At 39.0% G+C, this 27,514-nt stretch overlaps 1 pseudogene; it reads left to right on the top strand.

The window, feature by feature from the left end:
- Nucleotides 1-997: 997 nt before the first annotated feature.
- On the top strand, nucleotides 998-27,099 carry LOC133914932 (uncharacterized; annotated as a pseudogene).
- The last annotated feature ends 415 nt before the right edge of the window (nucleotides 27,100-27,514 follow it).

Below are 27,514 nucleotides of genomic sequence, written 5' to 3'. Positions count from 1 at the left end.
GGAGCGCGAAGCGAGAGCACGTGGGACTAGAGCGCGAGACTGGAGCGCGGGACAGCAAGAGCGTGGGACTGGAGTGCGAGACGAGACAACCTGGTGCAAAATGAGGCGACGCACCGGCTTAACTGATGTCCGATTAATTAGGGGTAAATTAGGGAACAAAACTCCCACTCACCACCTCCTTGGTAGCTGAAAAAAAATAGACACCCTATAATATGGAATGAAGGTAGTAGCCTCACTGTCACCTTTTTCCATCGCATCGCCCCTCCTTCATTGACCACTTAGCCCGCCTTTTTTTAAGGTCAAACCGTTCAGAATGAGCTTTCATTTCATTAAACACAATAAATATTATAAATAGAAGCCTATGAGAGAAAATTACAACCGATGATTTGTAAAGAACAAACACCCTCGTAGCTTGTGTTAGCATAATCAGAAGACACTTTTACTCAACATGTCATAGGCTTCTTTTGTTAGGATGTGAGCAACAATGTTTAATTCTCTAGGAATATGGTAAAAATAGAAGCCTGTAAACCTTGAATACTTAGTTTTACTTCAAGAATGAGTGGCCTAATATACCAGTCCATTTGCTTCTGCTTGAGGATTGTTGATATATTGCACTAAGGAGGAGTTGTTGATGAAGATTTTGCAACGGTGAACATGCAAAAACACAAGAATATGTGTGGCTAGTGGGAGAGCTCGCGTTTCAGCTTGGATAGATGAATTAGCAGCACATTTTGCTTGAATTTTCAGTAACCATGATGGAGAGGCCTCAAAGTTTGACAAAGCTATAACAATACCTGTTGCCCTTGAGTAAAAGCAGCATCACATCTACAGTAAATACTTGGATAAATTTTTTGTTGGTTAAATTAAGCCGTATAATTTAGATGACCATGAGTTGAGTTGACCTAGCCTGTCCCGACTAGAGTAAAATCTCAAATAGTGTTCCTATAATCTTTAATTTTATCTTTACTATTTTAAAAAAAGACGCACAGCGTCGTGCGTTCTGCTCATTCCCGTTTCGCTTCCGCGTTTTCCGCCCGATTCTCGTCTCCGCTCCCCCATTCCCGTTCCGCTCCTTAACCGTCCCGCTCCTCTCCCACGCGCCGACCTCCCTCGCCGCTCCACGCTCCGCTCCACGCTCCGCTCCCGTGCGTGCCTCTGGGATGCTTCCTCCCCGCGCCGCCGCTCCTGGGCCTCTCCCCACGAATGCCTCATTCCCTGAGGAGAAGCACAAGCAGGAGGCACGGGCCATCTCTGCAGCCACTAACCCGCAGCCCGGCAGCCCGATCTCCCTTTCGATCCGAGCCCATCGCCTCCGCCTCATCGCCGTCGACGTCGCTCCACCATGGCGGCGCTCCTAGCCCTGCAGGCAGCTCAGGCGCTCCGCGCGAGGCAGACGGTACGTAACCCTATCCCCCACCTCCCCTATCCCCGTCCCAGATCCCTATCTGTTGACGAATTCTCAGATCGAGCCTCGTCGTTCCATGGTGCTGGTGTTGTGATGTTTGTATGATTCCGTGGTGCTGGTGTTTTTGCAGGCGCAGTTCGGGCCGGCCGCGGCGGTGATGCAGGGGCACCTCCGGACCTGCATCCTGTATGTTGCAAGTAGTTACTGCACTCGATCTGTTGATAGATCGTGGTACCTTCAGTAATGCGTGAGAACAGTGAGTTAAAGGTAGATGTGAAACTGTTTGGGAATTGGGAGAAGTCCTGGATTATCGATTAACTTTGACCTTGAACCAACATGAAATGCTCAAAGATGAAGTTGTGCCTCCCCGCCTCGGTTAATTTTGTTTTCCCTTTAGGATAGTCTGATGTACTTCAAGTCAAAAGCAGTTATCGACTGAGATTTGTCCACTAGCGCATGAGATATTTTGGCTAAACTAGAATTTGATAACCTAATTCTGGTCTGTGGAACCTTTTGAGTTCATAAGAATTAGTACTATGATGTAAGAATTTTGAACAATCTTGTTTTGAGAAGAACTTTGAACTGTTAATCATTTGGCAGCAAAATCATTGCACCTTTCTGTCCTATTTGTTCATTAAAACATATTCACAGCTCAATTGATTAGGGGCTCCTTATTATAAAGTATGGTGTATGGAACTAGCTCATATAATGTGGCCAAAGAAAAGGGAGCATCATATCTTTAATTGTGAAATACCAATAGTTCAAGATATTGTGGTCAGACTTGTTAAGCTCCTTAGGTCCAATGGTTCCATACTAGGTTTACCAAACACTTCGGTAAAACTAATATATATTCATGAAGTAGCTTGGTATACCAGACTAATCAAGTGTAGGGATAGTTAAGGTGGCAGTTATTGATGCATAAGTGTGTGTTTTTCTGAGAAATATCATTTGCTCACTTGGCATCAAAATATCCAGATATGCCCAGCTCAAGCAATTACAATTGAGGTCGAAGAACGTGAAGACGGCAGTCGCCGAACCACAAGGTAATCAAATGGATGGTTTCCTGTTATTGTTTTGCTCTACGCCTTCGGGTGCATCGCGACATCCACGTCTCTTTCCGCTCCACTACCTGTTATTCACGTTTTTGGCTGTTTTAGTGGGCTATAGCACACGATTTTTCGGCTGTGTTCTGTAAAATGGGCGTAACTTTTGCATAGAAACTCCAATTTTGACGTACTTTTTTCACGGAAAGATAATTTCGAGACCGACGAGAAAAAACCAACTAGACTTCCATCCTGTTGACCAGTTTGACCCTAAAATCCAGAGCCAGAGTATATTTTTTTGGGTTTTTTTGGAGTCCCTGGGGCCCTGGAAGGTTTGGGCAATCAGGTGCGCCATGCTCCATCTTAACTTGTCCTCGTAGTTGCGTGTCCTTTGTATCTACCGTCTTGACTTCCGGGTGCATCGCGACATCCACACTCTCTGCCGCTCTATTGCCTGTTTTTCACATTTTTCGTTGTTTTAGTGGGCTATAGCACACGACTTTTTGGTTGTGTTCAGTAAAATGAGCGTAACTTTTGTATAGAAATCCAATTTTTTTTTACAGAATGATAATTTCGAGGCCGACGAGAAAAAATCAACTAGACTTAGTCCTGTTGCCCTGTTTAACCCAAAAATACAGAGCCAGAGCATACTTTTTGGGGTTTTTTGAGTCCCTATGGCCTTGGAATACTCGTGCAATCAAGTGCTGCATGCTTCGTTTTAACTTGTCCTCGTAGTTGCGTATCCTATGTATCTACCTTCTAGGTTTCTAGGTGCATAGGGGAGATTCACGCCTCCAGCCACTCCTACAACTATTTTTCACATTTTTGGCAGTTTTAGTGAGTTATAGCACACGACTTTTTAGCCGTGTTCAGTAAAATGAGCGTAACTTTTGCATAGAAACTCCGATTTTGGCGTACTTTTTTTTACGGAAAGATAATTTTGAGTCCGACGATAAAAATTCAACATGACTTCATCTTGTTGTCCAGTTTGATCCTAAAATCCATAGCCACAGCATACTGTTTTGGGGTTTTTTAGTCCCCGAAGCCCTGGATGGCTCGAGCAATCAAATGCGGCGTGCTCCGTCTTAACTTGTCTTTGTAGTTGTGTGTCCTATGTATCTACCTTCTAGGCTTTCCCGTGCATCGCGACATCAATGCCTCCTGTTGCTTCATTGCTTGTTTTTCACATTTTTGGCTGTTTTAGTGGGCTATAGCACACGATTTTTCAGCTATATTCAGTAAAATGGGCGTAACTTTTGCATAGAAACTCCGATTTTGGCGTACTTTTTTTTTTCACGGAAAGATAATTTCGAGGTCGACGAGAAAAAATCAACTCGTTGTCCTGTTGCACAATTTGACCGCAAAATGTAGAGCTAGAGCACACTTTTTTGGCGTTTTTTGGAGTCACCGGGCCCTGAAAAGCTCGGGCAATCAGGTGCTCCATGCTACGTCTTAACTTGTCCTCGTAGTTGCATGTCCTGTGTATCTACCCTCTAGGTTTTTGGGGCGCATCGGGGAGATCCACGCCTCCAGCCACTCCCATAGCTATTTTTCACATTTTTGGCAGTTTTAGTGGGTTATAGCACACGATTTTTCAGCCGTGTTCAGTAAAATGGACGTAACATTTGCATAAAAACTCCGATTTTGGCGTACTTTTTTTATTGGAAAGATAATTTGGAGTTCGACGAGAAAAAGTCAACACGACTTAGTCCTGTTGCCCAGTTTGACCCCAAAATCCAGAGCCAGAGCACACCTTTTTGAGGTTTTTTGGAGTCCCCGGGGCCCTGGATGGCTCGGGCAATCAGGTGCAGCATGCTCCGTCTTAACTTGTTCTCTTAGTTGCGTGTCCTGTGTATCTATCTTCTAGTCTTTTGGGTGCATCACGACATCAATGCCTCCTGCTGCTCCATTGCCTGTTTTTCTCATTTTTGGCTATTTTAGTGGACTTTTCGATGGTGTTCAATAAAATAGCCGTAACTTTTGCATAGAAACTCTGATTTTGGTGTATTTTTTTTCACTGAAAAATAATTTCGAGATCGACAGGAAAAAATCAACTCGATTTTGTCCAGTTGCCCAGTTTGACCCCAAAATCCAGAGCCAGAGCATACTTTTTTGGGGTTTTTTGGTGTTCGTGGGCCCTGGAAGGCTCGTGTAATCAGGTGTTGCGTGCTACGTCTTAACTTGTCCTACCTTCTAGGTTTTTGGGGTGCATCGGGGAGATCAATGCCTTCTGCCGCTCCATTGCCTGTTTTTCACATGTTTGGCTATTTTAGTGGGCTATAGAACACGACTTTTCGGCCGTGTTCAGTAAAATAGGTGTAACTTTTACCTAGAAACTCTGATATTTGCGAACTGTTTTTCACAGAAAGATAATTTTGAGTCTGACGAGAAAAAGTCAACACGACGTCGTCCTGTTGTCCAGTTTGACCCCAAAATCCAGAGCCAGAGCATACTTTTTTGGGGTTTTTTGAGTCCCCGGGGCCTTGGATTGCTCGGGTAATCAGGTGCGGCGTGCTCCGTCTTAAGTTGTTCTCGTAGTTGTGTATCCTGTGTATCTACTTTCTAGGCGTTCGGGTGCATCGCGACATCAATGCTTCATGCCGCTCCATTGCCTATTTTTCATATTTTTGTCTTTTTAGTGGGCTATAGCACACGACTTTTTGGTTGTGTTCAGTAAAATTGGCGTAACTTCTGCATAGAAACTCCGGTTTTGGTGTACTTTTTTTTCACGGAAAGATAATTTCGAGGCCGACGAGAAAAAATCAACTCGACATTGTCCTACTGCCCAGTTTGACCCCAAAATCCAGAGCCAGAGCTTACTTTTTTGGCGGTTTTTGTGTCCCCGGGGCCCTGGAAGGCTCGGGCAATCAGGCGCTGCGTGCTACATCTTAACTTGTCCTCGTAGTTGCGTGACCTGTGTATCTACCTTTTAGGTTTTTGGGGCGCATCGGGGAAATCCACACCTATGACTCCTATAGCTGTTTTTCACATTTTTGGCAGTTTTAGTAGGCTATAACACACGACTTTTCGGCCGTGTTCAGTAAAATGGGTGTAACTTTTGCATAGAAACTCCGATTTTGACGTACTTTTTTTCACAGAAAGATAATTTTGAGTCCGACGAGAAAAAGTCAATATGACTTCGTCTTGTTCCTTGGTTTGACCCCAAAATCCAGCACCAGAGCACACTTGTTTGGAGTTTTTTGGAGTCTCTGGGGCCCTGGATGGCTCGGGCAATCAGGTGCGCCGTGCTCCGTCTTAACTTATCCTTGTAGTTGCGTGTCCTGTGTATCTACCTTCTAGGTTTTCGGGTGCATCGCGACATCAATGCCTCCTGCCGCTCCATTGCATGTTTTTCACATTTTTGGCTGTTTTAATGGGCTATAGCACCCGACTTTTCGGCTGTGTTCAGTAAAATGGGCGTAACTTTTGCATAGAAAGTCCAATTTTGGCGTATTTTTTCTTTGCGGAAAGATAATTTCGAGGCCGACGAGAAAAAATCAACTAGACTTCGTCATGTTGCCCAGTTTGACCCCAAAATCCAGAGCCAGAGCATACTTTTTTTTGGGGTTTTTAAGGTCCCCGGGGCCCTGGAAGGCTCGGGCAATCAAGTGCTACGTGCTCCGTCTTAGCTTGTCCTCGTAGTTGCGTGTCATGTGTATTTGCCTTCTAGGTTTTGGGTGCATAGGGGAGACTGACTACATGTTACAGCCAGTTTATTTATGTATTCTCCAGTATTTGATCACATGACCTCTTAGTTGCTGAGCCTTAGATAATTGTAATAATGAAGTGAACCCCTTCTAAGAAACGGACAGGCCTACTTGCAATTGCATGAGCGTACATGCATGCCTTCGCTGAATCTGTACCTGATAGTATGCTGTTGCTCTTTTGTGTTTGTAGCGCTTCGTCCTCTACTCAGTCCTGGTCCTACTGAACATATTGATGATTCTTTTAGCCAATGGAATCATCCAAACGTTCAGAATGCTCTGTCCCAGGTACCTCAATGGTTTTCATTGATATAATTTGTTATACCATTCATCAAGATAATTGTGGCTGCACTGCTGCAGATTGTTACAATGTCAGTATCATCATCAGTTTTTCATCCTCTTCTCAGAGCAAGCACTGGCTATCTTTTCTCTTCAGAACATTATTCTCTTCAGAACATTATTCGCATGTCCGTATATCTCTCTGCTGTAAAATCTCTTTTCTCTTCAGAACATTATTCATGCTTTTGTCACATGTTTGCTATACACCCTTCTGTTAAAAAAAATATTTTCCTCAGAAAGTTATTCATGCTTCCCTTTTTTTCACTTATTAGGCAAAAGCAGCCTGTGTTTTGCTCGACTTGTGTAGGGGGCCATTGGTAACATGGATGCCCATGATAACAGCAAAGGTATCTCTTGCGACTTTGTCTGGACTTATTTTCTGTAATTCTTTCTTTTTTGTGACTAATCTTTAACTCTTCATATACTCTCAATACAGGTAGATCTTGCAGTTGAACTTCTGGAGGATCTCCTGGGTATCATCCAGGTGTGTACACACTGAAAACTTACTTAGCAATGCTGGGAAAATTGAAGTTAACCATCGATGCATGTAACCTGGCGCATTTGTATCCTACCATACTTCTATAGGTCTTGGGCTTTCGCAACTATACCTAAAGAAGCAATGCTTTAATTTATGTTGACATCATTCTGGTGTTAATGCTCTTGAAGGGATGTACTTGTATTTGAGATGAAACAATTAGTTATTCACAATTGAGCGAAGTTGATGCTATTGTGATAGTACTCGACCATGACTACAATGCCTTTCCTTTTTTGACATCCTAAATTGACATTAATGATTTGTTATATTAAACTACTTAAGGACTTTTTAATATCTATGTGGCGAACCAATGACTTTGTTCTTCATTATGTTGGTTAGGAAGCTGGCCGATCTCTTGCTCGTTCTCGTGCAGAGCTGAAGTATGTTGTATTGGCAATTTCTGGGCATATGGATGATGTGCTCACAGAATATAAAGTAAATTCATGTTTCCCCTCCTGAAATTTGTTCTTTGTGCTTTTGTGGTGACTGCTTTACTGCTTTCCTAACTTGCCTACTTTCAGGATGTCATGCATAAGATACTTTTCATTCTGGAGATGCTAGATCCTTTTATCGATCCTTCTACAAGTGTCATGAAGGACACAATAATATTTGATGGTATCTCTGCTATATATTTGGAGAAGCAGGCAAGTTCTTGCGATGTTGCCTTGAATATTATCCGTACAGCAGTAAAGAGGGCTGTCGTTCTCCCTTCTTTGGAACTTGAATGGTGACGAGGAGCTGTTGCCCCAAGGTTGGTAAAGCAATATGTATGTACAGGTTTAACATAAGTTTGACACTATGATAACCCGATTGCCATGATTGATGCAAGCCCACATACTCTATCATTATCAAATAGCTACTTCTCACAAGCTAATGTCACCATGGGTTTGTTAAGGGTATAATAGTCAAGAGTATTATTGTAATATCCTAGTCCTAGGGTTTCCCTCTTGTACTCTATATATTACCCCCATGGGCTACCATTGAATACAAGTTGCTACCATTGAATACAAGTTGCTATTCCTAACAGGGTTGATGCATAAATTTGCCCCCACTTCCACACAAAGCTTATGTGGTCCCTGTAACTTTTGGAAGAGCCATATTGCCCTCTGAACTTTCAGAAATGGTTTAATTTAGGTCATAGGCTGAGCTGGCAGGACACATAAGCACGGAATCGGCAATGAAAATGGTCAATTTAGTGCTTACATATCTCACCAACTCAGCTTGTGGTCTCAACTCAATCATTTCCAAAAGTTCAGAGACCAGTTTGCCCTTTCCAAATGTTGATGGACCAATATGAGCCACGAGTGGAAGTTAAGGGACCAATTTGTGCACCAACCTGTGCTGTTCAAATATTTAGATTGGTCATTCTAAAATGGTAATAGTAGATTCATCTCAAAAAATAATATACTCTTCTTTATTTATTATGGTAAAAAACATTACTGGTAAGTTTCATCTTGGTGACCTTGAAAGAAACATAAAAGTTCATGACTGGAAGGAGTCAAACGTTATTGTTACTCAGGACCGGGAACCTTTTTTTGCATCTGCCAGCAGCTGTCTTATAGAGTATATGAGTGAATTACATTTTAGGGCTTACGTCATGCAATTTGTTGTAAACTTTAGGGCTTACGACATGCAATTGATGTTTTCTCTCCTGAACCAAAAGAAATCAAGCTCCCTTTTCTAATGTCATTGATTGGCTGCCCTAGCTTCTAAAGGTCATTGTGATCTGCACCATTGGATTGGGTTGGTTTATGATGTAGATTAGCTTGGATTGGTATCCATGTGATCGTAAGAAATTGAGAAGAGAGCAAATATCTACAACTGTATGCTTTATACCATCAGCAATCAAGTTTATACACAAGATAGTTATGGTCCTCATGGGCCAACCCATTTAGATGGCCCACATGGACCAAGACATACTATATACATATACTGCACTTAATAGTGATGAATTTGGTTTATGTTTCAAGACCTTGATGCAAATTTCTGAACCGTGTGAATTTAATGTGCACATGCATGTGATGTCATGCCATAATAGATGAATCATCTCTCTAGCAGAGAACTATTGTGCATGCTGGTATAACATGCTAAACCTAACTTTGGTTCGCAGTGTAATTCTTTCCATCTTGGATCCACATATGCCACTTCCTCCTGACATAGACCTCTGCAAAAGTTCAGTGCATGAGATTGATCAGGCATCTTTGGCTGTTTTGGATTATCCTGCACCACAGTCATGCCACCCTGAAAATATTGATGGGCGAGATGCATTTGAAACAACCGTTAGGTCTGAAAGTTTTGAACAGTGCAATTCTTTGTTTGCTCCTGAAGAGTTAAAGCAATCTGAGTTGACAAGGCTTACTTTGAATGGAAATGGCCATGATGAAAATGAAATAACTCAAACAAGTTTGAACCAGGACATCCCTGAAAACAGAAGAAGTAACGAGAAATTATGATTGGACCCTATCCAGTTAGATAATATTGCTGCTGCTGATTACTTTGATGCACAGGCTGATTATCGACAGCTGGAGAACCACCGGGACTATGAGTTACGAGCTCAGGAATTTCAGCGCTTAGCACTGAACCTATGCATGCAACAAGAACCTACACTTGAAGGCCATAATGCTGGAATTGATTCTTTGTTGTTAGCTGCAGAATGTTACATTAATCCATTTTTTCTCTTGGATTGCCAGCCTAATTTAGAGCCTCTGGACAAAATTGAATGAACGTATCCATTCAGAGTTGATGCAAGGAAATGTTTCCTTTGATCCGAAAGATTTGCACTTAAAGGATTTAGATCTAGTAACAATATATAATTTGGATGGCAAGAGGGATAAATCTGTCATAGATTTACTCCTGCTAGCTGCAAGATTTGACTGTGAATACCAGGAAAACATACCCGAAGAGGAATCTTATCCAAATACCGCCAAAGATGGCAAGCAATCTGTAGAAATTTCACCAGAAGCTCTACAGTTTGCTGATGCTGTAACTTTGGTCAGAAAGAACCAGGCTATGCTCTGCCACTTTATTATGAAGCAATTCCAAAGGAAAGGGCACTGGTGTAGTGAAATTCTTCTCCAGAGCTTGTTGTTCTTGTTGCACTCAGCAACTGATCTATTTTGTCCACCAGAGAATGTAATTGATATAATTTTGAAGTCTGCCGAAAACCTTAATGAACAGCTTGCATGTCTTTACAGTTGTGTTAATGCAGGGGATAAGAAATTGGATAGGGTAAAACTACATGGTCTAAGAAGACGTTGGACCCTTCTCCAGAAGCTGGTTCTGGCTTCATCTGGAAATGATAATGCTAGAGAACTTGTCAGCGTTAAAAAAGATGGTTTCCGTTTTAGAAGCTTAGTCCCTCCATCAATATGGATACATAAGATATCGGATTTCTCCAGGTTCTCTACCCCACTCCCTCGATTTCTTGGATGGATGGCAGTGTCTCGTTATGCCAAGGAATATTTAAACGAGAGGTTATTTCTTGCTTCTGATTTCTCACAGCTTACGTCTTTGCTGCCAATTTACATGGATGAGCTTTCTTTGATGGATGTAGTTGCAATTCAGAAGGCCGGGTCTGCAAAAGGTGAACTATCTGATTGCAATAAACACTTGCTCCTTAAGAAGGAAACTGCTCTGTCAGTTCAACCAAACATGACCAAACAGTTTAAGATTTTACTTCCTGAATTACATTTCTTCTTTCCAAGTATGGGCAAATTGTTTAATGCATTTGGAGAGAGCATCTTGGAGTCTGTTGGGTTACAGTTAAAATGTCTCCCCAACAGTGCAGTATAAGATGTTCTTTGTTGGTTTTCTAAGATATGCTTGTGGCCTTATCTTGAACGCATTAAAGAGCATCTTGTAGTTGCAAACAGAGTTAGTTATTTGAGAGGAAATGTTGCTGCTAATGCGAAAGCTGTTGTTATCTACCTACTTGAGTCTATTGTTGTTGAGCACCTGGAGGCTGTTATTCCTGAAACACCAAGGATAGTGCACATTCTCGTGTCACTTTGTCGAGCTTCTTATACTGATGTGGCCTTCCTCAAGTCCATGCTGTGTCTAGTGAAGCAGCTCATCTCCTAATTCTTAAGGAAGAGAACTGATGATGAAAAAGTATTGGGTCATATAGCGGAGAGCAGTGATTCTGAGTTGCTTTGTTTTGAAGAATTGTTTGAAATTATCAGGTGTGGTAAATGTTCAGAGGGTACAACTGGAGATAAGATTCAGGTACCTTGCTTATCTTCATTCTGGGATCAATGTTTCCTGATTTCTCATTTGAGAGGAGGATAGAAATATTAGGTTCCTTGTTAGTTTGGGTGGATTTTATCAGTTCCGATCCACCATCATTTTTATGCAGCTATCTTCAAAGCTTCCAGACACTTATTGATGGTTGTGAAACTGTAGGAGTCCAGAATATTGAGTTACTCGGTATCAGCATCCTTTCTGCGAGAAGCCAGTAATCTGCTAATTCCTTGGGTGTTGATGGCATCATTCAGCATGAGAAGAACACGCAAGATAGGGAAGAGCAGGTACTATGATTTAGTCTTGCTTTGGAAATTCAGCTAATCAACATGAATAAAGTTTTGGCCAAAAGTGGCAGATAATTTACAAATTGTGATTCATATGATTTAGTCTTGCTTTGGAAATCCAGCTAATCAATATGAAGAAAGTTTGGCCAAAAGCGCATGCGTAGGATCGAGGACTATCAGGATCAGGTATCATCTCCAACGAAATGAAAGCTAACTTATTTCTTTTCTCAAATATGAGGCAATTGCAAATTCAAGTTATCAAGAATTTCTTCCCTCAACAAAAGTCACCACATTAGTCACACGCAAAATTACAAAAGATGTCGTACAGAATAAAATCATGATCCCTATTCTAAAATATATCAGTTGGTAAAATGGAAATATCGTAAGTATGCTGTTTTTTCTTGGTAGGCATCTTGCTTTTAAACTTTACCGATGTCAAGAAGAGCGGAATATACTTTTGATGCTTGATTACCTTAGCATAACAAAGGTGTTTGTGGCTAAAAACACAAGACCTGCAACCCAAATCTGTATGAAGACATTTCAACCACATGAGCCAGTGTAGTTGAGACCCTATCCACACTATATGCAGGTCAGACCCTTCCACTTAAGTTTCATGCTGGTCCAAGGGAGGGTGAGGGGCAATAGGCAAAAGAACCACACAAAGTACTGAGCTGTCATCACCTGTTCGTTAACAAACTGACAATCAATACCTCTTGCCAAGAACTATAACAAAAGGAATCGCATGTACGATTGGGTATATTCTGAAGTGCACAATGAGCCTATATCAGAATGCTGCCTGCAATACTCAACCTGCAATAGATGATCAAACTGAAAGGCAGCCAAGCCAAAGTACCAAAAAAATATTTCTTGTTGATAATCTTTGTTCCTACACCTAAGATTAACAACAGTATATTGCATAATATTATCCATGTAATTGCAGAATACTCACTACTATAAGTTCAACTAGCAAACCATTTGGCTCAAACAAAATCTGATTTTACAAACTAAATTGTGAAGCTGAATGTGTGTCTAAACACATGAACTCAGACAAAAAAAAACTATAAAAACACTATAATGAAAAATACACTAATTTATAGAGTAAAAGCACTTGACATCTAATTATTAATGACTTCAGCGATAAATATGTACAATGACTAATACTAGGTGATTCATTGGACAAGCAAGAACAAACCAGATGTTTATAAATGTGACATGAATTCTTATTACCCTTCAATACAATACTAATTTAGTAAGTATAATAATTTTTTCTTGAAAAATAGTGCATATTATATTGCACTGCATAGTATTACCAGGGAACCAGATCAAAGAATACTAACTCAGCTAGACATATAGTGAGATTGATCTAATAGACTACTACCGCTAAATATTGGATTTACAAAATATAACATAAGAGAAACAAGGGGTATGCTTAAGCTGCGTTTTACTGTCTTTAGAATTACCATATCTCTATGTGTGGCACGGCGAAATTAACAAGTAAACACAGTTGCTAAATGTGCATTAGTCCAGGAAAGTACAAGCTGAGCTAATTTGAATGATTATAGCGTATTTTATCTATAGTAGTATTACAAAGGTTGCCGATTGTGTTATCCCACCTGTATCTCTGCTATAGTAGCACCACATCACATTGCAAATAATATGAAATTTGACAATTAGGTTCCTAAAATCTCTCTATGTATTGTAAAAAACAAAAATCACAGAAGTATAAAATTTTGATTTGTATTAAGAAAGAAGTGCATTCTAAAATTATTAGACCGTGACATAAATATAGCTAAAAATGTAAAAATTTTCATTCTCATATGGAAAATGATAAAGCTCTAAATTTTAAAATTGAGGCTGTTACACTTTACATTTATTCCATGAAGGGTAGCTAGTTTTTATTTTGGTCCTTTCTGGTTCCACTTGCTGGATATTTCAAAACTGATCTCATTCCTGTCGGTTTTCGCTTTGAATTTGGTGGTGAAAGCAAACTGCTAGGTGATACAATTGTAGCATAGCAATGATATCTACAAGTTTTGCGTTTAGTAATTTTTTTTCACTGTTTCACATGGGTAAGCAGAAAAGATGAGGAAAGTACCCCTGATGCACTTATACACTTGTTCAGTGACAGCTTGTTGTATCTGATGTCTAGTAACTTCAATATTGCAAACGCTCACCCCTGATGCGAACCTCAATGAAGAAATAGTCTCCCCAATGGATGAAGCCTCAGGAGCAATATTGACAATCATAAGAGTTTTGGAACCTCCTCTAAGATATGGCTACAACGTAAAGTTAAATGATTTATTCAAAGAATTATTATATACAACTTTAAACGGGTATTGTGTTTAACAGATTTCACAACTCTAATAACATAGTAAGCTTTGTGTCCCTAATAAGGATATGGCGAGCTCTCCTAGCAACCGAATCAATCGCCCTTGATAAGGATGCCAAACTTTTATTAATAGCCTGAAACAAAAAGATAATGTGACGAATAATACACACCTACAATATTGAACTTTATGATAAGTAGACACTTACGGTAGCTTCGTTTAGCGTTTGGCCTGTAGAGCCACTTTTCTCATTCCGTTCACTCCTCGTTAAGTCAATCAAATTAAGAGACCATACTACTTGTTGATCTGTCTTCTGCAAAAAGATTAAAAGAAAAAATGTTTCAACTTTATATTTAATAATTAATATATATGTAGGCTTAACCTACCTCATTAGATATAGATATCTTCAGGCTGAAAACAAAGTGGCTCCTAGAGGACAGTTCATTCATTTTGGTCCTAAACACAGGCCTGTACACGATATTACATTGAATGAACATGTCTTCTCACAAAAGTATATGTTGAATCAGAATGAGATGTGAGTGTTTAGATCATTCACCTGCTGCGTAGTGTTTTGTTTAGAAGTTTAGCCGTATCTTCTTCACCTAACACTTTTATTTCTGTAAGGTCAGATACACTGCTACTCCTAGGTCCACCTGGTGCTAATAAATCATGTATCTTATTACAATATATCTCTGAAATTGATGCCTATACAAAAAGATGTAACAACACAAATAAACCATCAATACTATTTTTATACTTATTAGAACAATACAAAATTAAAATGTTTTAAAAATACTTATGTGTACAGAACAATTTAGTTCTTGATGAGATTGGATCTTCGTATAAATTTCTTCAATAGAGTGATGTATTATTCAACAAGAGGCTGTTCGGGAGAAAGAAAAACTTAAGAATGAAGTTGATGGTCTTAGGGTTGAGTTGCAGAATGTTAGAGATGACTATGAGGTTTGTAGCTTCAGATTCATGGTGATTTCTTGTGTTCACGACAATTGGGCTTACATTTATCCTTTGTTATCAGGAGAGATGCGCTTTGCAAGAACATGTTCAGATATTGCAACTTCATAGTCATCTCTAATATCCTATAACTTAACCCTAAGATCATCAACTTTATTCTTAAGTTCTTCTTTCTCTCGAACAGCCTCTTGTTGAATAATACCTCACTCCATTGAAGAAATTTATGCGAAGATTCAATCTCAACAAGAACTAAATTGTTCTGTACACGTAAGTATTTTTAAAGCATTTTAATTTTGTATTGTTCTAATAAGTATTAAGGTAGTATTGAATGTTTATTTGTGTTGTTACATCTTTTTATATAGGCATCAATTTCAGAGATATATTGTAATAAGATACGTGATTTATTAGCACTAGGTGGACCTAGGAGTAGCAGTGTATCTGATCTTATTGAAATAAAAGTGTTAGGTGAAAAAGATGCGACTAAACTTCTAAACAAAGCATTGCGCAGCAGGAGAATGATCTAAACACTCATATCTCATTCTGATTCAACATATACTTTTGTGGAAAGACATGTCCATTCAATGTGATATCGTGTGCAGGTCTGTTGCTAGGAACAACATGAATGAACTGTCCTCTAGGAGGCACTTTGTCTTCAGCTTGAAGATATTTAGATCTAATAAGGCAGGTTAAGCCTGCATATATATTAATTATTAAATATAAAATCAAAACATTTCTTTCTTTTAATCTTTTTATAAAAGACATGTCAGCAAACAGTAGGGGTTCTTAATTTGATTGACTTGGCGAGGAGTGAATGGAATGAGAAAAGTGGCTCCACAGGCCAAACACTAAACGAAGCTACCGTAAATGTCTGCTTATCAAAAAGTTCAATATTGTGGATGTGTATTATTCGTCACATTATCTTTTCTATTTTAGGCTATTAATAAAAGCCTGACATCCTTATCAAGAGCGATTGATTCGGTTGCTAGGAGAGCTTGCCATATCACTGTTAGGGACACAAAGCTTACTATGTTATTGGAGGTGTGAAATCTGTTAAATGCAATGTCTGTTTAAAGTTGTATATAACAGTTGTTTGAATAAATAATTTAACTTTGTGTTGTAGCCATATCTTGGAGGAGGTTTCAAAACTCTTATGGTTGTCAACATTGCTCCTGAGGTTTCATCATTGGGGAGACTATTTTCTCATTGAGGTTCGCATCAGGGGTGAGCGTTTGCAATATTGAAGTTCCTAGATATCAGATACAACAAGCTGCCACTGAACAAGTATATAAGTGTATCAGGAGTACTTTCCTCATTTTTTCTGCTTACCCATGTGAAATAGTGAATTTTTTTTACTAATTGCAAAACTTGTAGATATCATTCATGTGCTGCAATTGTATCACCTAACAGTTTGCTTCCACCACCAAATTCAAGACGAAAACCGACAGAAATGAGATTAGTTTTAAAATATCTAGCAAGTGGAATCAGAAAGGGCCAAAATAAAAACTTGCTACCCTTCACTTAATAAAGGTAAAGTGTAACAGCCTCAATTTTAAAATTCAGAGTTTTATCATTTTTCATATGAGAATGGGAATTTTTAAATTTTTAGCTATATTTATGTCACGGTCTAATAATTTTAGAATGCATTTCTTTCTTAACGTAAATCAAAATTTTATGCTTATGTGATTTTTGTTTTTTACAATACATAGAGAGGTTTTAGAAACCTAGTTGTCAAGTTTCATCTTATTTGCAATGCGGTGTGGTGCTACTATAGCAGAGATACAGGTAGGATAACACAATCGGCAACCTTTGTAATACTGTTATGGATAGAGTGCGCTATAATCATTCAAATTGTCTCAGCTTGTACTTCCATGGACTAATGCATATTTGACAACTGTGTTTGCTTATTAATTCCGCCGTGCCACACATAGGGATATGATAGTTCTAAAGACAGTAAAACGCAGCTTAAGCATACCCCTCTTGTTTCTCTTATGTTATATTTGTAAACCCAATATTTAGCGTTAGTAGTCTATTAGATCAATCTTACTATATGTCTAGCTGAGTTAGTATCTCTTGATCTGGTTTTCTAGTAATACTATGTAGTGCAATACAGTATGCACTATTTTTCAAGAAAAAATTATTATATTTACTAAATTAGTGTTGTATTGAAGGGTAATAAAAATTCATGTCATGTTTGCAAACATCTGGTTTGTTCCTGCTTATCCAATTAATTACCTAGTGCTAGTCCCTGTACATGTTTGTCGTTGAAGTCATTAATAATTAGAAGTCAAGTGCCTTTACTCCATAAATTAGTGTGTTTGCCATTGCAGTGTCTTCATACAACTTTAGGTTGGAAGTCTTGTGTTTTTAGCTGCGAACACCTTTGTTATGCTATGGTGATCAAGCATCACAAATACATTCCGCTCTTCTTGACATTGGTGAAGTCTGGAAGCAAGATGCCTAGCAAGAAGGAATAGCATACTTGCGATCTTTCCATTTTGCCAACTGATGTATTTTAGAATAGGGATCATGATTTTATTCTGTACGACATCTTTTGTAATTTTGCGTGTGACTGATGTGGTGACTTTCGTTGAGAGAAGAAATTCTTGGTAACTTGAATTTGTAATTGCCTTATATTTGAGAAAAGAAAAAGTTAGCTTTCATTTGGTTGGAGCTGATACCTGACCCTGATAGTCCTCGATCCTACGCATGCGCTTTTGGCCAAACTTTCTTCATGTTGATTAGCTGGATTTCCAAAGCAAGACTAAATCATATGAATCACAATTTGTAAATTACTAGTTGAGAGTCCGTGTGTTACAACGGAAACAAAAATTGGACAAGATAACCTCAAATTTATATAGGACTTTCTAGGTACGTAGCCTCATGACAAATAACAAAATCGTTTTTAGATAGAGCTTGCAACTTGATTTCAAATACAACTATGAATTAACTTTGAGTACAAATAAATAAGTCCATAGGAATAGATTTATTTCTACAACTATCTCTTTCAAATCGTCTTCCCACAATACGGCTAAGATATTCTCATATACTTGCATGTATTACATATCGACGTGAATTCCCATCGTACGTCAATAGGCTGATCAAAAAGTGCCTCCTCAGTGCTTAGCTATCCTGTACATGCATCATATATATGTCAATGTAAATATATCTCATATGTAAAGTATAGTATTTTAACCTGAAAAGTACATACGACGGTGCGACAAAGTAATATGCTCACCGTGTAGATTGGTGTGTAACTTTTTACCATTCCATGTGCACATGAATTGCAAAATGAAATAACCAGATAATAAATACCTACGGCAGAATGAATTGTAAACTCTGTGTTAGTTAAATATATTTATTGCTTATTGCTTTAGTGACGTTCAAAGCAAGTTAACCGTATATATCTGTTGGAGTATCACCTAGGAGTGTATGTTGCCATCTATAAACATTGTCGTTCCACACAGGGCGTGCTACTCTCATGGCAAGCGTATAGTACTTGGCAATATGAATAATTTTATGTGCATACTACTTGTATGGTATATCTTTACACCAATCTGGAATATGATTGGAGTCAAGTACGGTCATAGTTCTGTCCTTCTGGTCGAACACAAAAAGCAAGAACATGCTATGTTGTACAAATGACATAAGAATCTGCAAAAATGTAGGCATTAGGATAGCAAAAACAACAGCACCAATGGACAAAGGGAAGCAGCCTTACAAATTTGCAACGTGAGACATCATAGTTCATAAAAGGCTAGCTTTCTAACGATTTGGCCAACTCTCGAACATCGAGCTCTTTTCTATACTTTGGGTCTCGTCCAAAATCAGTTAACGTCTGGGAGAAAACAAAGATTTTTAAAATATGAGTAAAGAGTGCTTACGAGAATATAAAAACTCATGCAGAATTGTAGGTCCATATAGTGCTTTGAAACCATTTTCTTGGAACTTTTCAATATCTTGTATTCCGTGTATGCGAGAATCTGAACACCCATATTGAAACAAGCATTGGACATGCGTTGATCCATCTTTAATGATGCTTGGAGTTGCTTGACACTTAAGCAAATCAGGTAAGTCTTCAAACTTTGTACCCATTGTGTCCTATAAAATGATCAATTACGACTAAGAATATGAGCATCGAAATAAAGTACATTATATTGTTAATAAAAGGAACATAAGAAGCTTACTCCAATGTCTCAGCATCATCAATTGACATGATATAGTTGCATACGATGTCTGTCAATTCTTCTTTGCCTATCGGCATGTCCACCATAGAAAGGGCACACAATGAAGACAGATCTCTAGTTTCATCGGCAGACTCATTTGCATTCATGACTTTAGACTGAATGGATTGGTGTGGCCTTTTGCATAGATTAGGAGGACTTTCTAGCATCACAGCATCATTTGGACTTCCACTTTCTTCATCGTTCTCTTTGATTAACGGATGTCCTTTCCTCTTGTTTAGTTCTGATGATAACAAAATAGCAGCTAATTTTGTCCTGAATTGTATCATATCATCCTACACAGTAGTATAATATCATTAATTTTTATAGAATATATGATTGAACATGTAACAAACTATCATGACCCTGTATGATATACCAGAGTTACATTGCCAGACAACACATCCCCTGTCCAGTATTCCATGTAGTTTAACATGAGAAGACCGCATGAATAGCTACAGTATCGAAAAAGAATGTCATGCACATATTCATTTAATCAGTGAAAGGAAAATTTGGGTAAACAAAATTTTTGAGATGTACCCGTCCGTTTGCATTATCTCTTCAAATTGTATCTGTCTAATCGGCCATGAAGTAACCTGGAGGTTCTACCACTTGTGGTTTTTAAGCTTCTTGAGTTGCGATACAATATCTATTTGCCTCTGCAATCCCTTCAGCTATTTGTATGTAATAAATAAAAAAGTATTAGTAGAGATCTGTCTAGGAGCTCATGAGCTCTCATGTGACATACACCAATATTTGCTACAAAAATTGACAGATGGTGTAGGACATACTACTTTAGTAACAAATACTCACAGTAGGTCTTTGCGGTCATATACATGACCCATCGAATCGAGCACCTGTATCTCACACTTCCTGGCGTCAATCACAACAAGATACCAGTGGATTCGCTCGATGTTTATTGGAATAAATATCTAAATAATTTTTGCACATGTAGTATTAGGCACATATATATGTTAACAAGAAAAATCATAAATTAGAAGTTAATTTTTACCATGTCATGGTACAAGTATCTTTCGATCATTTGTTCGACGGTGCTGTTTTCAATGGTGTCATGTGTAGCATATAGATCCTCCATTTTAATGTCATTATCACCATCCCGCTTTAGAAGGGTGGAGACATAAGCAGTCTCCAGGTAGATCGTACCACCAGACCTACGTTGCAGATGCTCTTGAGCCCTTAATAAGCAAATGTATGCATTTATGACCTATAGTTGCAAGTTAACAACAACGATTAGATAATAGAAGTAAATATTTATACATATTTGCTTTTAATAGATGTACTTATTACCTCATCATTCAAGAATGCACTCGGTTGAAAAAGGCATTCCAATGCCTCCTGTTTACGAGAGCATCATCGATGAGCACAAGTACTTCTTTTCCAGGTAAAGAAGGAGTGTTTTTAATGGGTATAATAATGTCAAGATCATTTTGGGTGCAAATATAATATGCAAAAAATCAGATGCATAAGGGACTAAGGTGGCAAATGAAAAAGGACACAAAATATAGTGGAAATAAGTACCATGCGGGACAATTTCGATTGATAGAGCCTTCTTGGGTTTGTTATGCAGCGACATAACTCTAGTTCCAGCTCCTATTTCCTGTACAAGCCGCGGCGATGAAATGCATGAAAAGGCATAAGATGAAAGTTATATAGGAGAATGTCTGCATGTGACTCTCAAGTCTCAACACCTCTGCAAGAAGTAAGCTAACAGAAAATTCAGAGATAACTTCAATTTGAAAATTAGCGGGCGAAAATAGCTAACACCAAACAACAATACTATCTAAGAACAGTGTACCAAACAATAGCTAACATCTATGAAAAAGGCACTAAAAGATAGTACACACCGCCATGAACGCGAGAACGCAAAAATCGTCTAAATCGGAGCTAGAATGAGAAAGTTACGCTAAAAACAAGTTCAGGGTTTATGCTGGAAAAGAAAAAGGACTTATTTTAAATAAAACATCAAGGATAGGGTTTTTTTTTGTAAAAACAGAGGTAGCTATTTGTAAATAAATAAAGTCTAGGGATTAAACTGTAAGAAGACATTATTTTTTGGGTAAAAACATGAAAGTTCAGGAGCTAAAGTGCAAAAAAGCCAATTTTACCAAATTAAAATAAATCAAAATTGATTGGGTAAAAACTCAGCTGACCTGGCGTGACACGTCGGCATTGCAGCTGATGTGCTGATGATGTGGACGATGACGTGGCGCTGGGTGGCGACTGACTGGATTATGAAGCCATGTGTCATCGCGTGATTGGTTGGCAAAGGGGTAAGCTAGATCTAATCTCGGCCTCGGGTTTTAGATCCAACAGCTGGGAGAGAGAGGGCGGTGGGAGAAGGTGACTGGCGACGGAGTGCTCGGGCACAGCGGCGCAAGGCCGGAGTGTTGCCGGATTGGCGCTCTGGCTCGCCGGCGACGATGGCAAGCGGCAGAAAAGCATCACGGAGGGGCGGCGGACCACCTAGGGTGTCGGTGACTTCGGGAGGCGGAGGAACGTGCTGGCGACGGAAGAGGCAGCGGTGGCTTTCAGTTTTGTTGGGGGCAGTGCTCTGGTGGCCGAGATGCGAAGACGAGCGCACAAACGTGCTCGGCGCGTGATGGCGAAGTTCAAGGACGGCTCGGCAACAGCAAAAGGTGGCGGCTTCGGCGCGGTGTTGAAGCTCGGCCAAGCGGCAATGGCGACGGCTCGGTCTGGGGCGAAACGTATCGAGGGGAGTGGGCCCGGACTTATATAGGTGGGGATATCTCGCGGGGGGTTGGGATTAGGCCGGGTTTGATGGGAGTCAAGCTCGGGGAGGGCGGCGGTGTTCGTGGCCGGCTTGGACTCGACGCGACGCGGCGTGCTCGGGTCGGAGACGGATGAAGAGGACGGGTCCCACACGGTAGCGACGCGAAGGCGGAGGGCGCTCGGGTGCCTTCGTAGCAGGCTGGTGGAGGCGGCAGCAGGCGCTCACGCGGGAGCTGGGCTTGGCCTTCGGTCAGCCCAGGCGGGGAGGCGGGGTGAGAAGGGAGGAGGGAGCGGGCTTGGCCCGAGAGGAGAAAAGAAACGGGCCGCAAGAAAAAGGAAGAAAAAAAAGGAAAAGCAAAGGGGATTTGGCCAAGGAAGGAAAAAGAGAATTTTTTATGGAAGCATTTTCAAACTTTCCAAAAATTCGAACGGTGCGCCTCGATATTTTCAAAATTTTATTTTTCACACAATAAAACCCTAATTTATTTTTCCAAAAATTAGCAAGTATTTTAGTATCTCTATAATAAGTGAATGTTGTCTTTATATTATCATATTAATTGAAAAAGAAACTGTAACTACGAAGATGTTGCAGGAATGTTATCATTCATGCACTAAAAATTTGTAGATGAGTTCATAAGAGATTAAGCACGTTGGTTGTTGCACAGAAGGCATGGATATTGAGTTGACTTAGAAGTTACAACCCAGTTAATAAAATGTTTGATACTCATATACTTGTATACAAAAGTACAGTTATCCATGCCACAACAAATTTTAAAAGTTGGAAGACAAATGTATTACTCAAACCGACAAAATTGAGAGAAAAGCATTGAGTGACTCCCTAATGGCACCTGTTAAGCATGTATATATTGTACAAAACATCACAATGTAATGAAGAACAATAGATTCATTCCCTCGTTCTCGAGTTCAATCTCTATCTTCTATTCTACTTCTAATAGTTGAACGCCTGTGCATTGCAACGGAAGTCAAAAATTTGCATATGATAACATTGTTGACTCCTCATCAAGAGCGAGGGCATGATTAAATTCATTTGTCAATTCCAAGCTGTATTACCTACCAAAAAAGACTACGGATATTGTCTAGTTAGCCAAATAAGTATTAAGAACACCCCAACTTGTATTAAATCCTGGGATATATACAATGCAAGCCGACTTAGGCTTAGTTTAGCATTGCAATGAGAACATGCAGTCAAACTTCTTATGCGTTGACTACAGATAAGTAAATACTATATTGGTTGTGGAAATGATACAATCATATTTGTTCAGCAAAATATTTTTGTAATAATTCTTGTATGTATCTTTTTCCTAACATATTCATATAAAAAGAATTTTCAAAGTTACATGCAAGAGACCATGATCATATCCAACAGACCAAAACGTCATACATCCTTGAACATAGTAATTGTTAAAGGCCATAAGAGAAATATTTTACTAAAATTGGCAAAAATTCTCTCAAATACATGATGCACTGCAAGCAGAGCACAGAAACACAAAACAGAACCCTAACTTAGTACATCGAAGCTCCAAAAGAAATCAGCGAGATATATAAGTCCCCAGCTGAGTGGAAAATACATTAGCTTTGCTCCCTAACCATCAATTTTATTTTTATTTTTTATTTTTTATTTTTTGCTTATCCAGCAATGCATTCATGTAAAACAAAAATCAAAAGTCCTCGATATCATTTATACCTGGAACAATTGACCAAATGTTGATAAAAAAAAATAGATTAACAGTTTAACAGATGCTCCAAACATTTAAATGACCAATATCCTCTTTATCCTAGTCTTTATACACGTCTCACGTACAATGAAATTGTGTTTCTGGCCCAGCAACATGAGTTAAAATCTTTGTATCCCAAGCTACGGAATTTGTTGGTGTTAACCGTATGATGGTTATTTTTTGGAGACCCAAGCATAAGTAGTACAGAAGCATAACCGTATGATGTTAGCAGTCATGGTGAAATGCTGAATAATTAGAAATTGTTTATCTCAACAGGAACAGCTATCATTGCCAAAGATCACTTCAATTAAAACAAATGGAAAAATCATAACCAACAAAAAGGAAAAATACGCCGAGAAGCTAGAAGCTAACAGAGTGAAAATTTCTATTTAAGCTGAACCTTCTTCCATTGCCTACAAGGAACGAACCCAGGCAACTTGGTTCCTCAAGTTCATCCAAATTCAGAGTCTGGAAAGTCACCACAATTTTGTCCCTGCATGTCTTCAACTCTACCACAACTCTAGCAGACATCTCTATTGCTGTATCTAACAGAACCATCAATCAGAACAATGAGGAAGCTGCTCCAAGCTTAAATATTTATGATATATTTGAGAGGATTGACATTAGGGGCTCGCCAGTTGCTGCTGCAGGAGATGGTAAGGTCAATAATGCAATATGGTTTGTAAGTACATACATATCAAAGAAGCATAGATCCGTAACTCGACAATTTGCCACGATTAGAAATACCAGAAATAGGCTAGGTGCACACACAGTAATCAGATAACAATGGGAACAGCCACCGGCAGCTAAACATCACAACTGGGTAAATCTTGCAAAAGAAAAGGCTCTTGGTAAACAGCAGTTACCCACGACAAATCTAAGTTGCACACAAAGGCATTTTAACTGGGAAGCTGCCAACAAATCAAGCATCCATTCAACATTATCCAAACGACCAGCCATTTCAAACTTTCTCGCAAAAAGATTGATCATGAGATAGTTATGTAGCATTCATGGGAAAAAAGGACTAAAATAGTACCATAATCCAAAACTTGACAGGAAATAGAGGAATCCAGACAAAGCAAAATCCAAACTTTGACACCCAGTTCTTAACTATAATAGAGCAAAGTGCATTAGACAACTCCCAACGAGTAGAACCCTTTACTCCTCAAACATACTTAGCTTCTACTGTCTCAGTAGGGGCATCAAGCATAAGACCCTTAGTAGGATTTGCCAGTAGGTCAGTGTAGAGGCTCACAAGTTGCAGCTTCAGGAATAAATAAAACGTTTATTCTTGCTAGTGCACCCAACACTAACAATTCTAACTACTGGTTCATGATTTGAACGTGTTGGTTGCTGGTTCCATTCGCTCTGTTCACCAACATCACTTGAACCTGATGACGAATCTACCTCTTCACCTGCTGCCTGTTAATCAAAATCTCACGTAGATCTGCAATGACACATTTATAGGAAAAATTAGAGAATCACACATTATAGATCGAGTCACGTGAATGGCAGGATTCCTCACCCTCTAGCTCCATCGCTTGGGCAATAGTAGGCTGGAAAATGATATGGCTCGCATAGGTGGTCGCCATGCCACCTGAGGATGGATTAAATTGTATAAAATTGAAATGAATATTGATATAGATGAAACTTTTTCAATCTAATATGAACTGGAATTCTATTTTACCGATATTCCTGTTTATCTTTAGAAATGTGGCGGCCAAGCAATGGAGCTCAGCCTCAGCCCTTCTGAAACGTGTGATATGGCGTGCGATGTGCATGTCCCATACGCGCAGAAAAACAACCTCGAACCTGTTATCAATGTTTAACTCTAGCTAAGAAATGACCAACATTACATCTAATGCCTAGTCATATGAAAGATCATGATAAACAAAATAGGTAATCATATAAGAGAAACATGAACATAATAAGATCTTAGCATTCAAAACGCAAGAAATTTTGGAAGACAACTAACCTTGTGTTCATAAGCGCTATGTCTCTAACATGAATGTTTCTAGGGAAGGACCACCGATATTGAATATCAGTCACATGAAGCACTAAACCTACAACATCTATGCACCCAAAAATGTCAAGGAATGAGTTATTTATGGATCTTGTATTATATCAGAAAAAAAATCAATGCAATGTATTTATGACTTTATACCTGCTATCGTCCTGTGGGGGCATGAGTAGACATTGTTGAAGTCCATGAAAACACTTGGACATATTGGGAACTCTATACACCTTGCTGGGGTGTTCACAGTAGTCTGAGTGATCATAGACATGTAGTACTCGGAATCTAAGTACCAAAAAAATCTGTACGGCGTCACAGTTGGTTCAAACCCAACGTTGGTGAAGTCATATATGTGATTATCACGGAGTCCCTGATTGAACCTTACAGCATCAAACCCACACGCGATAGCCTCCATCCTAGTGCCCTACAAGGCATAAAAATTGATACACTATGTAAGATGATGCTCCTAATGAGGGATATATTTGATTAGAGGTTAGATGCTCTTTCATATGAAACCACTGCATATGAACTTTCAAATTACAGCATACATGATAAATAGCAAACAACACCTGCACAAGCTGATCGATGAACTAAGCACTCAACTGGTCATTTTTAATGTCAATAAATATATTAAAATCATCATGTGGCCTAGCATTTTCTATACTGATCAATACGTACAGTATTAAGAACAATAGTATCTAAAAATGCATAGTTTACTTATGAGCAGCATCAGTTAGATAAGTTTCATCATGTGAGTAAGATGGTAAATATGATCATTTGATATTGAGCTAATTTTAAAAAATTGGCACAATTTGCAATTTAACTCTATGATCTGTTCCATGAGGACATAATGGATCCTACATAGAATTTTGTGTGAAACCTTAGTACTGTATACATGAAATGCTCGAAGAGTTCAGTCGTTGCAGTAAGAAAGACTACATTTTTTTCTCTTAAGAAAAATGTAATTAGTTGCGCAAGTGCCTACCTTGGACTTTGATAGCATAGCAAGGATGGTTCTGACAATTCTACTTATTTCGTAGATGGCATTTGAAATGTATGGTATGCTAGCTGGAAATGTTAGTCCTTGGCGGGTGAATATGCGAATATGCGAAGCCAGCCTATGGCGGTGAGAAAGAAGCCTTTCTAAGAAAAGTTGTTACTCCCATTTACCATACCATAGCAAAGGTGCAAATTTCTCTCAACTGTTGTTCGATTAACTCACTTGTGCTTTATGCTTGTTCATGTGCTAAATTTTAGAATTTTATGACAACTGTTCAGGAAGCTGAAAGGAGCAAAAGAGAAAAAGGGAATGATTCCGAGTGGAAAACTACGATGATCTTAATGAATACTTCTTGTATTAGTTATTTTTAGCTTTATTCGCCTGCTCTCTAGATTTTATATCTGTTAACTTGCAGGTCTGTTGACTGCTTTCGGCTAGGTTGGCCTATGCGAGCTGATGCTGACTTCTTTTATCAACCCTTAAATTTATTGGATGAAAGAAATGAAGTGAGCCGGCTTATGTTCCCATTTTAGCATATAGTATAATGCCCGTGCGTTGCAACGGTCTCTAATTATTAACCCCACTATCGAGCTTTTGCACCCTTTATTAAATTGCTTGCAAATGCTGCTGCATAAATGATTCTAGTATTTCAAAAACATGATACATGAATCCAAATACAGAAAGATTGTAAGACACAAAATGATAATACAAAAATATGCTCATAGATCATTAAAAAAATGTTGAATACAAATTTTCCCTATAACTAACAACACCACTTAGTTCAAATATGATGCTGTGGAAAGCAAAATACATGCTACAGACCATAGTTAATAGCTCAATATCTTTGTGCTTAATGGATTGATCTAAAATAAAACGTTATCTTCCTTACAATCATGTCCTCTGTTTCTAAAGCCTACCAAATGTCACCGTGTCACAGCTACC

This window comes from Phragmites australis, chromosome 4, assembly GCF_958298935.1.
Source record: "Phragmites australis chromosome 4, lpPhrAust1.1, whole genome shotgun sequence".
Lineage (NCBI taxonomy): Eukaryota > Viridiplantae > Streptophyta > Magnoliopsida > Poales > Poaceae > Phragmites > Phragmites australis.
This window is presented reverse-complemented; position numbering and strand designations above follow the sequence as displayed.